The sequence below is a fragment of the Oncorhynchus tshawytscha genome, linkage group LG09 (assembly GCF_018296145.1).
Source record: "Oncorhynchus tshawytscha isolate Ot180627B linkage group LG09, Otsh_v2.0, whole genome shotgun sequence".
NCBI lineage: Eukaryota > Metazoa > Chordata > Actinopteri > Salmoniformes > Salmonidae > Oncorhynchus > Oncorhynchus tshawytscha.
This window is the reverse complement of record NC_056437.1, coordinates 50034240-50049256: the sequence shown is the minus strand read 5'-3', so window position 1 is coordinate 50049256 and position 15017 is coordinate 50034240. Positions and strand designations below refer to the sequence as shown.

General features: G+C 42.1%; 1 protein-coding gene and 1 long non-coding RNA gene across 23 annotated transcripts in view; one reads left to right on the top strand and one right to left on the bottom strand.

Annotated features, from left to right (window-relative positions):
* The window catches only part of LOC112259143 (disks large homolog 2), a 196949-nt gene that overhangs the window by 83685 nt on the left and 98247 nt on the right, over positions 1-15017 (top strand). The window lies entirely within an intron of this gene.
* On the bottom strand, positions 9424-13365 carry LOC121847170. Its single transcript, XR_006084104.1, has 4 exons — positions 11992-13365; positions 10244-11046; positions 10058-10132; positions 9424-9863 (listed from the first exon to the last, which is right to left on the bottom strand). It is a non-coding gene; the product is annotated as an uncharacterized LOC121847170 (long non-coding RNA).

Below are 15017 nucleotides of genomic sequence, written 5' to 3'. Positions count from 1 at the left end.
TGCTGAAACAGGAAAAGGCCTTCCCCAAACGTTTGCCACAAAGTTAGAAGCACAGAATTGTATAGAATGTCATTGAATGTCACCATTGTTCCTGTTCCCAAGAAAGCTAAGGTAACTGAGCTAAACAACTACCGCCCGTAGCACTCACTTCCGTCATCATGAAGTGCTTTGAGAGACTAGTCAAGGACCATATCACCTCCACCCTACCTGACACCCTAGACCCACTCCAATTTGCTTACCGCCCAAATAGGTCCACAGACGATGCAATCTCAACCACACTGCACACTGCCCTAACCCATCTGGACAAGAGGAATACCTATGTGAGAATGCTGTTCATCGACTACAGCTCGGCATTCAACACCATAGTACCCTCCAAGCTCGTCATCAAGCTCGAGACGCTGGGTCTCGACCCCGCCCTGTGCAACTGGGTACTGGACTTCCTGACGGGCCGCCCCCAGGTGGTGAGGGTAGGCAACAACATCTCCTCCCCGCTGATCCTCAACACTGGGGCCCCACAAGGGTGCGTTCTGAGCCCTCTCCTGTACTCCCTGTTCACCCACGACTGCGTGGCCACGCACGCCTCCAACTCAATCATCAAGTTTGCGGACGACACAACAGTGGTAGGCTTGGTTACCAACAACGACGAGACTGCCTACAGGGAGGAGGTGAGGGCCCTCGGAGTGTGGTGTCAGGAAAATAACCTCACACTCAACGTCAACAAAACTAAGGAGATGATTGTGGACTTCAGGAAACAGCAGAGGGAACACCCCCCTATCCACATCGATGGAACAGTAGTGGAGAGGGTAGCAAGTTTTAAGTTCCTCGGCATACACATCACAGACAAACTGAATTGGTCCACTCACACAGACAGCATTGTGAAGAAGGCGCAGCAGCGCCTCTTCAACCTCAGGAGGCTGAAGAAATTCGGCTTGTCACCAAAAGCACTCACAAACTTCTACAGATGCACAATCGAGAGCATCCTGTCGGGCTGTATCACCGCCTGGTACGGCAACTGCTCCGCCCACAACCGTAAGGCTCTCCAGAGGGTAGTGAGGTCTGCACAACGCATCACCGGGGGCAAACTACCTGCCCTCCAGGACACCTACACCACCCGATGTTACAGGAAGGCCATTAAGATCATCAAGGACATCAACCACCCGAGCCACTGCCTGTTCACCCCGCTATCATCCAGAAGGCGAGGTCAGTACAGGTGCATCAAAGCTGGGACCGAGAGACTGAAAAACAGCTTCTATCTCAAGGCCATCAGACTGTTAAACAGCCACCACTAACATTGAGTGGCTGCTGCCAACACACTGACACTGACACTGACTTGATTTGATTTGATTTGATGCTGTAGCGCTACGATTTCCCTTCTCTGGAACTAAGAGGCCAAGGTCGAACCATGAAAAACAGTCCCAGACCATTATTCCTCCTCCACCAAACTTTGGAGTTGGCACTAACACAGATTATTTTGTCGGACTGCCAGGTGGTGAACCTAGAGAGGGAGAGACGGGTGAAGTAGTTGTGGGGCGTCATGATTTTATGCACCTCTTGACAGCTAAATCCTTCTACCTGCCACCCGGGCTGAAATGACAAATGCCAAACTATTCCCGTGGGACCTCATCTCTCCATCAGAGTGCGGCCCATTTAGGAGACATTTTGTCAGTTTATAAAAAGCCTTGCCGGCCGGGTCTCCAATCTTATTACCATACACCCGCATTATTAATTATTACCTGACAGGTACCAGCAAGGTGAGGCCAGAGAGCCAATAGATTCAGGACCCTGGAAGACTGCCAGCATACCAAAGAGAAAGAGCACCCAACTAGAGACAAAGTACTAGACAGAACTGCATTTCTGATTGCGTGGCACCAATCAATATTTAATGATATCTCCGTTGGCTTTTGACCTTTATGCCTAGGCATGGCAACTTAAACGAGCAGTTATATCATTTTAATGAAAGCAGCTGTAAGCACTGTTCAGTCCCATAAGCTGACTTACACTGAATTGGTCCTTGGCATTAGCGGTAATGCTATTGTGTAAATTGGCTGTATAACCAACATTATTATCCTTGCTCTACTGTTAGGCTTTGAATCTCAAGGGTTCCCGGAGATTAACACAGATTACCCAGGCTTGGAGAGTGAGGAAAATGGGTGTTACAGATAAGCCTAATAGTAGATACTGTGCACTGAGACCACTGGGTATTTTCCGTAGCAGTAATTTGAGTTTTAACTATAATGGATAGAGCACAGCATAATGAGCAAGTCCAAAGTCAAAACAAGGGGAAATGGTTTGAGCTTGTCACTGGATGATATATTGGTTGGTTGTGTTTTCATAGCTCATGAACTGTCCGTAAGATCCAAATGCATTTGTAGATGCGCATAACATCAGCTATTTTATTCTATTCTGTGTTTGGGGCGTATTCTTCTTGACATGCACAGTGAATACCAAGAAATCTGGTGTCCAGAGAATTGGTCTGCTCATTGGTTTGTTTGCACAGTACTTCAAACTGATGTCATTTTTTGGGGCGGCAGGTAGACCAGCGGTTAAGAGCATTGGACAAGTGAACAAAAGGTTGCTGGTTCGAATCCCCCAAGTTGAGTAGGGGGAAAATATGTTAATATGCCCATGAGCAAGGCACTTAACCCTAGTTGCTCTGTATAAGAGCGTCTGTTAAAATAAAAATATGAAGGGCTTTGATTATGGGTATTATGGCCTTAATAGAGACAATTACAATTTGAATTACTGTTCACTGTCAGCCGTCGAATAAGGCTTTGCTATTACATCAACGTAGGGAGACACAGGCACTGTTGACTCTTTAAAAAATATTGTAGGTTCTTTAAAGATTTTCTTGAAATTCTAGAAGATAATACGTGGGAAAGATAGTGAGATGTTGTGTCAAAGAGCAGTAGGCCAGATTCAAACTCATGCTGACCCTGTAGATATATCTGTCTGAGGCTACGGCCCTACACCAAGCCTAGGCCACACTGCAGTACTTGTTAACATGTCTGTTTACATTTATATGGGAAGAGGAAGGTGGCTCCTACCTTCAGCAGCCATCAGGGGCTATCTGCACTCTCCACTTCAAAAGGCAGGCTGGCAGGCGGTCCCTCCAAAGGCCACATTATCAAACGTCTCCACAGCTGTGCTCTGCAAACTTTTCTTTATTTCAAAGGGCTTTGCGAGGATCAATTTAGCAGACAGCTGCCGAATGGTAGAACAACATGGGCATAAGAGGCATCAGAAAGCTACTTAAGGGAAAGAGAAAGCTACTGCAGAGCCCTTATTTGGTTCATTCAGACTGTTATTGAATGTAATTTTTGTTTCATTGGCCCACCTCTGCCGAGGCAGCTGGCACTGATGTGGATACGTCTGGGCGGTGCAATGCTTTGAACATCTCATCGAGATCACTTTGTTTATTAGCGGAGCCCACTCGAACACCACAAGAGCTCTCTCTGTTGTTGGCCATATGATTAGGTTCCATTATATTCCGAATTGAGCCTGAATGGTGATTGCGGCTGTAATTGTGCTGTTGTTTTTCAGACATTAATTTATGAAAAAGCTCAAAGCAATGTTTTTTAAGGGGCAGTGCAGTTAAAAATGTGATTTACCTGTTTCTTTATGATATTTTCAAACTGAGGTCGAAATAACACATTATGATAATGCTCTTTTTGTGTAAATTGGTTGAAAAAAATGCATGGAATTTCTGCCTGTTCAGGTGGGATGGAACTTATTGTCAACATCATGACATCACAATGCGATCTGATTATAATAGACCAATGATTGTTCATCTGGGTAAGGGGGTGGGCTCTATACCATCCTTTCAGCCAATCAGCGCTGTGTATGTAAATCTCTTCAAATCTGTTTCATAACTCCCACACGATCAGACTGAGCATGTCAAAGGCCAAAGGAAGTTCAGGGAAATAAATTATTAAACACATAGTTTAATTTAAAGTTATTTTCATTAAATAAACACACACCGTGATTTATTAGACATACAGTGATGATAAAAAAAATACAATTACAAAGACTGCATGGGGGCTTTAAGAAAGTTATGACATTATATCATATTAGACAACATCCCTTTCCCTTTCTGTCTCAATTTTCATTTCCCTTCCTTTCTCTCTCTCTTGCTCTTTCTGTCTCTTTTTCTATTTTTCTCTCTCGTTGGCTTTCCCTTTTACCTCTCTCTCTCTCTCTCTTTCTCTCTCTCTTTCTCTCTCTCTCTCTCTTTCTTTCTCTCTCTCTCTCTCTCTCTCTCTCTCTCTCTCTCTCTCTCTATCCATTATAAATGAAGCAGCGCGTTCAAGTATCAGACGGCTGGGAGATATAAAGCACAAAATGCCAGACACACTTTGGGGCCAGTAGCTGTTTGGGAAAAGCAGAGGAGGCTGGCGGGTGGAGATATAGGAGGACAGGCTCATTGTAATGAATGGAATGGATGAACTCGTATCAAAGACATGGTTTCCATGTGTTTGACACCGTGCCATTTATTCTATTTCAGCCATTATAATGAGCCCGCCCTCCAATATCTCCACCCGCCAGCCTCCTCTGCTCTGTATTCCAAGCATGCTGAGGTTCTCATCCTCACCCTTACTCTCTGCTGCGCTGTGCTCAGCTGTGGGCAGGGTTGTTGGTAGATGTGGGGGGCTGTGTTATCGGTGCCGGGCCAGAGTCTGATAATCCTCCCACCACAATGAGGCGGAGAGGGTGAGAGCATGGCAGCTTCCAGACAATCAGAACTCTTGTCTGAATCCCCGAGCTACACGCTTCTCACAGCCCATAGCGATAAAGGGACATATCAATAAAATACCCATCAACAAATACCCAGACATGAGAGGGAGAGAAAGAGCATGTTTGAATAATGAGGTAAAATCTAGATTGAGGGAATTGAGTGTGAGGGATGGGAGTGGAGAAAGAATTTGGGAGAGGGACTTAGCGATAATAAAAGAGAGACAATGGATATGTTCCAGAGTACAGTCGTGGCCAGAAGTTTTGAGAATGACACAAATATTAATTTCCACAAAGTTTGCTGCTTTTGTGTCTTTAGATATTTTTGTCAGATGTTACTTCGGAATACTGAAGTATAATTACAAGCACTTCATAAGTGTCAAAGGCTTTTATTGACAATTACATGAAGTTGATGCAAAGAGTCAATATTTGCAATGTTGATCCTTCTTTTTCAAGACCTCTGCAATCTGCCCTGGCATGCTGTCAATTAACTTCTGGACCACATCCTGACTGATGGCAGCCCATTCTTGCATAATCAATGCTTGGAGTTTGTCAGAATTTGTGGGTTTTTGTTTGTCCAGCCGCCTCTTGAGGATTGACCACAAGTTATCAATGGGATTAAGGTCTGGGGAGTTTCCTGGCCATGGACCCAAAATATTGATGTTTTGTTCCCCAAGCCACTAAGTTATCACTTTTGCCTTATGGCAAGGTGCTCCATCATGCTGGAAAAGGCATTGTTCGTCAACCAAACTGTTCCTGGATGGTTGGGAGAAGCTTTTTCCTGGAGAGAAGTGGCTTCTTTGCTGCCCTTCTTGACACCAGGCCATCCTCCAAAAGTCTTTGTGTCACTGTCCATGCAGATGCACTCACACCTGCCTGCTGCCATTCCTGAGTAAGCTCTGAACTGGTGGTACCCCAATCCCGCAGCTGAATCAACTTTAGGAAACAGTCCTGGTGCTTGCTGGACTTTCTTGGGCGCACTAAAGCCTTCTTCACAACAGTTTAATCTGAAGTTAACAGTTTAACTTGAAGTTCTTGATGATCTGAAAAATGGTTGATTTAGGTGCAATCTTACTGGCAGCAATATCCTTGCCTTTGAAGCCCTTTTTGTACAAAGCAATGATGACGGCACGTGTTTCCTTGCAAGTAACGGTGGTTGACAGAGGAAGGAAAATGATTCCAAGCACCAACATCCTTTTGAATCTTCCAGTCTGTTATTCGAACTCAATCAGCATGACAGAGTGATCTCCAGCCTTGTCCTCATCAACACTCACACCTGTGTTAACGAGAGAATCACTGACATGATATCAGCTGGTCCTTTTGTGGCAGGGCTGAAATGCAGTGAATTTCTTTTTGGGGGGGGGGATTCAGTTCCTTTGCATGGCAAAGAGGGACTTTGCAATTAATTGCAATTCATCTGATCACTCTTCCTAGCATCCTGGAGTATATGCAAATTGCCATCATACAAACTGAGTCAGTAGACTTTGTGAAAATTAATATTTGTGTCATTCTCAAAACTTTTGGCCACGACTGTACTGTACGTACTTGTGTTCTATCTAGAGCGTGTAGCAAGTAGGGAAGTCAACTGCTATTTTCAAGTGCACAAAAAAGCAAGTGTGTACTAAGTTTACCAGAAGTTCTATAAACGTACTAGGGAGGTCTGGAAAACAAAGCATGCATGGGAGCATACTTTTTTGGTTCCCTTCGCCGGGGAAGCTATCCTGTAACACCTTGCGATGCAGTGAAAACTCTGAAAACTTCTGGATTAATGGCGGACTGAAGAAAATGTTCCGGAGGGATAAGGAATAACTTTGTCAAATGTAAGTATAATGTTGATTTATTCACCAAATTATGTTAAAATGTTCAACAAATTACTTTCATATGAATTTTGAATTCAAATGTTGAGTCACTTCTGTTTATCAGCCAAGACAATTACTGTCTGGCGGCTCCGCGTGGTGGAACACTGCTTAACATGAATTTTCAATGGAAGGAAAGTGGTGAGAAGCGGAGTGGGCGGGGGACCGTTGGGCGGCACGAACAAGGCGTGGGAGGCAGTGAAAAAGTTCAGCATTTTCCAACTTTATTGAAATCACCAGTGGCGACCGCTATGCGACCCAACAAGGGAGTCTTTCTTCAGCAAAGATGGCTGACAAAAATACTAGGATAGAAGCATACAGTGGCTTGCGAAAGTATTCACCCACTTTGGCATTTTTCCTATTTTGTTGCCTTTACAACCTGGAATTAAAATAGATTTTTGGGGGTTTGTATCATTTGATTTACACAACATGCCTACCACTTTGAAGATGCTAAATATTGTGTTATTGTGAAACAAACAAGAAATAAGACCAAAAAACAGAAAACTTGAGCGTGCATACTGTAACTATTCACCCCCCAAAGTCAATACTTTGTAGAGCCACCTTTTGCAGCAATTACAGCTGCAAGTGTCTTGGGGTATGTCTCCATAAACTTGGCATATCTACCCACTGGGGTCTTTGTCCATTCTTCAAGGCAAAACTGTTCCAGCTCCTTCAAGTTGGATGGGTTCTGCTTGTGTACAGCAATATTTAAGTCATACCAAAGATTCTCAATTGGATTGAGGTCTGGGCTTTGACTAGGCCATTCCAAGACATGTAAATGTTTCCCCTTAAACCACTCGAGTGTTGCTTTAGCAGTATGCTTAGGGTCATTGTCCTGCTGGAAGGTGAACCTCCGTCACAGTCTCAAATCTCTGGAAGACTGAAACAGGTTTCCCTCAAGAATTTCTCTGTATTTAGCACCATCCATCATTCCTTCAACTCTTACCAGAATCCCAGTCCCTGCCTATGAAAAACATGGTGCTCTCGGGGTGGTGTTCTCGGGGTGATGAGAGGTGTTGGGTTTGCGCCAGACATTGAGCTTTCCTTGATGGCCAAGAAGCTCAATTTTAGTGTCATCTGACCAGAGTACCTTCTTCCATATGTTTGGGGAGTCCCCCACATGCCTTTTGGCAAACACCAAACGTGTTTGCTTATTTTCTTCTTTAATCAATGGCTTTTTTTATGGCCACTCTTCTGTAAAGCCCAGCTCTGTGGAGTGTATGGCTTAAAGTGGTCCTATGGACAGATACTCCAATCTCCGCTGTGGAGCTTTGATTAATGCCCTCCTTGCCTGGTCTGTGAGTTTTGGTGGGCGACCCTCTCTTGGCAGGTTTGTTGTGGTGCCATTATTCTTTCCATATCTTAATAATGGATTTGAATGTGCTCTGTGGGATGTTCAAAGTTTCTGTTATTTTTTTGTAAACCAACCCTGATCTGTACTTCTCCCTGATATGTTTGGAGAGCTCCTTGGTCTTCATGGTGCCACTTGCTTGGTGGTGCCCCTTGCTTAGTGGTGTTGCAAACTCTGAAACAATTCAGAACAGGTGTATATATACTGAGCTCATGTGACCGATCATGTGAGACTTAGATTGCACACAGGTGGACTTATTATGTGACTTCTGAAGGTAATTGGTTGCACCATATCTTTTTTTAGGGGCTTCATAGCAAAGGAGGTGAATACATATGCGCTCACCACTTTTCCATTTTTAATTTATAATTTTTTTGTTGATACAAGTTATTTTTTTCATTTCACTTCACCAATTTGGACTATTTTGTTTGTGTCCATTACATAAAATCCAAATAGAAATTACAGATTATAATGAATCAAAATAGGAAAATGCCAATGGGGATGAATACTTTTGCAAGGCACTGCATGTAAGTAATTATAACGCCAGAATGTTTCATGCAAACAAAAACGTACATTTGAGAGGAATATGTTAGTTAATAAAGAGAAAAACATTTATGCCTTTTTTTTGGTCATAAAAGTACATTTATGAAAATCGCTATTTATAAAGCTAGCTGATGAGCTAACATTAGCCAGCTAGCTAGCTATTTTTATGGGCGTTATGACATAGAGTATTACATTATAGTTTGTGTTGTTTAATGTTTTAGGGACTCGTAAGAAAAACAGCAATCCAGGCTGTCGTAATGTGAAACAGTGGATGTAAAGTATCGAGCTCGCTAAAGCATCTACTGCAAATTGAACGTACAATTTTGTAAGCTTGCCTTGCTAATATTTGCCATACAATGCAGCTGAAGTAACGTAGCTAACTATTTTCTTGCTTATTACGTAGTGGAGTATAAAAATACCTGTATGCCTATGGATATGTAACTAGCTATGTAGCCGATCTGTGTATGGACCCTAAAATATTTGGTATAAATGTTAGTTCGGAACCGGGGTTTTAATTGGTTCACCAGTTAATCATTAATCCCCAAGAAATTGCAGACAATTACTGTTACATGTCAATATTAGCTAGTTGGCTATTAACCTAGCTATGAACCTCAGCTATTATAGTCGGTTGTTTCGACTTCAAAACAGTCTGTGGCATCAATGAAGCCTTTGGATTCAATAGAATATAATATAACTTTATTGTGCTTTGTATGCAAGTAGTATATACAGTGAGGGAAAAAAGTATTTGATCCCCTGCTGATTTTATACGTTTGCCCACTGACAAAGAAATGATCAGTCTATAATTTGAATGGTAGGTTTATTTGAACAGTGAGACAGAATAACAACAACAAAATCCAGAAAAACGCATGTCAAAAATATTATAAATTGATTTGCATTTTAATGAGGGAAATAAGTATTTGACCCCTCTGCAAAACATGACCTTGATGACTTGGAGAATTTCAACCAGTAGAGAATGCGAAACACTTTATTGAAAGTTCATTATCCAAGTGTTATAAATACATAATACATGCATTATAAATATTATAATTGTAATATTATATTATAAATAAATCTGTATTTCAAATGCATATCTGGTGTGCCTTGTAAAAATAGAGGAAAAAAGGGGTGGGGAGAGAGGTGTGATAAAGAGTGTAAGACAGAAAGGGAAAGAGGTAAGAACAGAGGAGCAGGGAAGACAGCATATGATTCATGAATTACAGTGCTACTAAACTTCATATTCTCTCAGGTCATCACAATTGCATAATATTGTCTCTAGCAGTGTCTCCTAACCAGCCTTGGGCCCCCAGTTGGCCCGAAGTTTATCTTAAGAGCGGGTGATTTGTCGATGACGACTGGGGGTTGGCGTTCTCTCTCACATCAAAACATACCTGCAGACAAGAGACAGATGGAGAGAGAGATAAAAGTGTGAAAAAACACGGCTTAATCATGCTTACACTGTCGGTCATCATAATCATCAGGAATCGGTGTGTGTGGTCTCACCTGGTGTCAAGGTGAAAAACATGCACAGACACATGAAACAATATAGCATAGTTATATAAATAGAAATAATGAAGTGTCTTACTATTCTCCATGATTGGTCCTCTTGTCTATTCTTTGAAGGTGGAAGGAGCCACAGTTATACGCCTGAGCTTGCTTACTGCGAAACACAATCCATCAATCAGATTGATACAAGTGTGTAGGTGTGGGTTATAGGGTGCCTATTTGTTCAATATAGCCTATTTTGTTTTTGTATAGACATCACCCTTACCTGAACAGCACCCTCACCTGAGAAGTAGAAATCAAAGGGAGAGAAACTGGGAATTGAATAACTTCAGTTGACATACAGTGGCAAAGTAAATGGAAGAATACTCTTATTGCAATGTGAATGACTCTTAAAAGATCCTTTGGTTGTGCATGCTGTAGCCTATGGTGTTGCCAGGGAAGAGCACCCTCTTCGAAAGAAGTAGAAGGTGAAGATCTCCCGCACACGGATTGCTTCCCGTGTTGTGTTGTTAGCCCTCATCCTGGCAACCTCCTGCAGAGCAGCAGACCTCTCCTCTGGCACTCTGCGGCGAGCTGCAGATCCCATCCTGGTCCTCGTGTCCATCCTCATGAAGTTATGTTAGGTACACAGGTAGCCTCCACACGTCCAAATTCCCCCACGAGGCAGTCCCAGATGGCCCTGGTCACCCAACTGTAGACAATAGTTTTGAAGGAATCTCCAGTTGCAAGGTAGAAATATGGCAGATAATGTCATGTATTAAACTTTTACATCACCAGGTCACTGTGGATTATTAAAGTATAATATCTCGTAACAAATAATGATAACATCTGATAGATAAATGCATGTGCACACACATGTGCATGTGTAGCATGTGACAACAGCAGGATCATATCAAGGATAGCATCACAAATTAATACATAAATACCACTTGAAGCTGGATGATGAGTTGATCATTTGAATCAGCTGTGTAGTGCTAAGGTAAAAACAAAAACATGCACCCCTTTGAGTCCCCGGGGCCAGGTTTGACAACCACTGCTCTTCATCTGCAGACAGGCTTTCATTGCTTTCTGTAACCAAGGACAGAAAACATCACAAGAAACAGACTTCATTATACTCAAATTGGACAGCACTGAATATTATGTTGCTATTATCTCTGTCCTCACTTCTAGGGACTGGAACTGCACAAAAGCATCTGCCCTATCCAGAATGGCATTCTCGCTCCCTTCTTTGACAGCTGGAGCTGCTATCCCTTTCACCCTCCTCCATGGCTGTTAGCTAGCTAGCTACCTTGTTTTTTTACAATGATAAATACATCAAGATAGCTATTGTAGCTAACATGAAGTTAGGTAGCTGGTGATATTTAATTCAGTTAGCTAGCTATACAGTATGTGAAGTTGGCCAGATAGCTTGCTAGCTACGTTAGCAGCTCATTTTAGTCAGCTTGCACTGTAGCTAGTTACTGTTGACTAACCCCATTCTGTACAAATTTGCGCAACCGCTGCATTCAAACTGCAATGAAAACTAATGGGACTGTAGCGACTGTGTTGGCATCAAAATCTGGGGTGTGAACTACGTTTCTATTCAAGCGTTGATTGACATGGTAATGGCCCGATTAGTATTGAAGAAAAGTAAAAAATCGGACCCCTCTGATGCTGTACGTGTCACGCCCTGGTCTTAGTATTTTGTGTTTATATATTTATTTGGTCAGGCCAGGGTGTGACATGGGGTTATTTTGTGTTGTGTTGTGGTATTGGGGGTTTTAGTAGGTATTGGGATTGTGGCTGAGTAGTGGTGTCTAGCATAGTCTATGGCTGCCTGAGGTTCTCAATCAGAGTCAGGTGATTCTCGTTGTCTCTGATTGGGGACCATATTTAGGTAGCCTGGGTTTCACTGTGTGTTTGTGGGTGATTGTTCCTGTCTCTGTGTTAGTTGTCACCAGACAGGCTGTATAGGTTTTCACATTCCGTTTGTTGTTTTTGTATTCGTATTCATTAAAGATGTATCGTACTAACCACGCTGCATTTTGGTCCGATCCTTGTTCTACCTCTTCGTCAGAGGAGGAGATAGAAGAGAGCCGTTACAGTACGTTATATTGTCACGTATCACCAGGTGTAGCACTTCTCTCGCAGATTAAAAACAAGAAAGGGACAGGGTAAGGGGGGGATACCTAGTCAATTGTACAACTGAATGCATTCATTTTTTTGCGTCATCACTGCAAGCCATCATGACTCTCAAAAGCCACGACAGCCTCTGTTTAATTCTGATGATAACTTTAGCGCTGCCCTAAAAACCCGATTCAAATTCGACACAAACCTTCAAATAGGTGTATAATGACACATTATATAAACTCTTTATAGTTTTTTATTTACATTTTAGAGGTGATAAGTTGGACAGATCGGGTGAAAAAAGCCGTTTCCCCACGTCATTGATTTTGCTGGAAAGGGGAGAAATTGTGCTTTACAATGGTTATCATATTACAGTTGACCTGGAAGTATTGTGCTTTTTTGGGCGCTAAAATAAGGTAAATTGTACATTACAGCGCGATGTACAAAAATGCGTTAGCTAACTATAGCTAATAATTCATCGTTTTTTAAAAAACATTTTCTAAATATATTTACTTACTTGAATAGGTTCTCCCAGCCTTCTGGACGAATGAAACAGGGCAGCAAAGTTAGTTTGTCACCAGAGCAGTTTAGAGCATATTACTATTTACCTGTGAAAAAATTCATGAAATGGAAAATGGATTTACCGTTTAATAACCAGACCTTCATACAAACTTGCTATGCAGAATTCTTGATGCACAACCAAACTGCTGCTGTATGCTGCCAGCACACCCACCAGCAAGCCACACCGAGCGGCCGAAGTGACATGCGGCAATTTACCGCATGCTAGTGAACATCGGCCGTTAGCTCGTCGGATCCGATGGCTAGCTAGCAGGCGATCTCGTCCTGGTTATCAGCTGTTTAGGGATGAACAGTTAAACAAACTAATTGTAAAATCAGAAGTCTCAATTGTTTTATGTTTTTTTTAAATCCTGAATTGGTGACCATGCTAGTCAGCTAATGACAAATGTAGCAAATCGTTTTTTTTTTCTATTTGTTTTCACAGACAGGGGGTAACTGATGCGTTCACTTCAGTCTATGGCATTGACTTGGCAGGACAAAACATTTTAGCATCGGATTAAAAACGTGGGAAATGCAGCTAGCTGTGTTCTGTTCAATCTAGGCTTGCCAGCCAGCCAAGTTATTTTGTGCATGCGTGCATATCAGTCAATACATGCATGCAGTGTCTATTTCCCTTAGCGTTTGCTAACTTTCTTCTTGTCACTCCCACCCCCCCTTGTTTCACCATTGCATAAAAAGAAAATGTTTTGAAAAATACAATGATCAATTTAAAGTAAATCGTAGCCTAGTGGTTAGAGCGTTGGATTTGTAACCTGAAAGGTTGTAAGATCGAATCCCCGAGCTGACAAGGTACAAATCTGTCTGTTCTGTTATGTTCTGCCCCTGAACAAGGCAGTTAACCCACTGTTCCTAGGCCGTCAGTGAAAATAAGAATTTGTTCTTATTAACTGACTTGCCTAGTAAAATAAAGGTAAAAAAAAAATTAAAGGCTATGTATATGCAAAACTGTTTACAAAACCATTGCACATTAACAAAGGTTGTCATGGTTCTCAGCAACTTGAACCAGCACTGAAATTTGAGCAGCGATGTTAATTTCTCCCCCCTTAGCCTTATGTTTCTGCTCTGTCCTCCTCAGGTTGAACCACATCCCACCATCACCCAGACAGATTTAAAGAACTTGGGAACCTCCCATCCACCAGTAAAATCACCCTATCCCAGGAGTTTAGTCAATAGTGTGCAACATCACTGTTAGAAGTAGATCCACACGTTATTCTCAATCACGCATAACTGTCAGCTCATTGTAACATATTAAGCTCATTCTTAAATACAGACGTGGGTAATTTCTACCCCAGGGTACAAAACCCCAGTTTTGATTCCTGCCCAGCACAAACACCATGTTCAAATATTCATGGTTTTCAATTTAGACCACAATTAGTTGAATGAGGTGTAAGTGAAGGGATGGAACAAAAACCTATAATCTCCTGTCCTGTGTATAAAAACCTGTAAACTCCTGTCCTGTGTATAAAAACCTGCGGCTGTCATGACAAAATGTGCCCTTGTGTATTGGACAAGCTTCTGAATGTTGAATGTTCATCTCCATGATGTCCCTCGCTTGGGGGTGGTAAAATGTTAATTCTAGCTATTGACTTTATGCTGTATTATCTTTCTCCCCACGGTATTATCTCCCCACTGTGCTGGTTTTGAGGCTTGGGCATCTGGGGGCTGCAGTTCATCTGTCTAATCCCCTGCAAGGAGAGAGAAAGGCATTAATTAAAAATATTACAATGGTGTATTCATTTTTAATATATATATATATATATATATATATATATTCCTGTTTGATATGCATGCATATAATTACATTGAACATGTCCACCTTTGTAATATGTCAGTGTTTGTGTTGTTTCCAATGCATTTAGCTTACATTAGGATGAAGTGATCTTGGCCTTCTAATTGTATTGCATCATATCGCCTCTCAATATTAGGTATCAATACACAAGGTGCATGAAAGCTTGCCTGTTAATCGTCCACAACCATGTAGCAGCAGACCAAGCAATTTGCCATGAGTTGGTGTCAGCTTAATTCACTAACACTAACAGGTACTGAGAAAATCGATTATGTTGTTTACTTGTTATTCAAGTTAAATATTTCCATTCTGGGATAGTTGTTCACTGAATTGCTAGCACTAGTTGCTCATGCTGCTACATTGGCTACAATGTGAACAGATGTAGCTAGCTAGCATGAAAGCTAGCTTTGTTGACGCATGCTGTGTGAGAAGGCAGTGTACTGTTTAGGTTAGAGGTCACGTCGAGTTACATGAAAAAATATAGCGGATTTTAAGCACTCTGCAATCTCTCATACTAGACTGTATGCTCTCTCAGGTGTTCTTGGAAGATCAGCCTTGAAAGAACGGG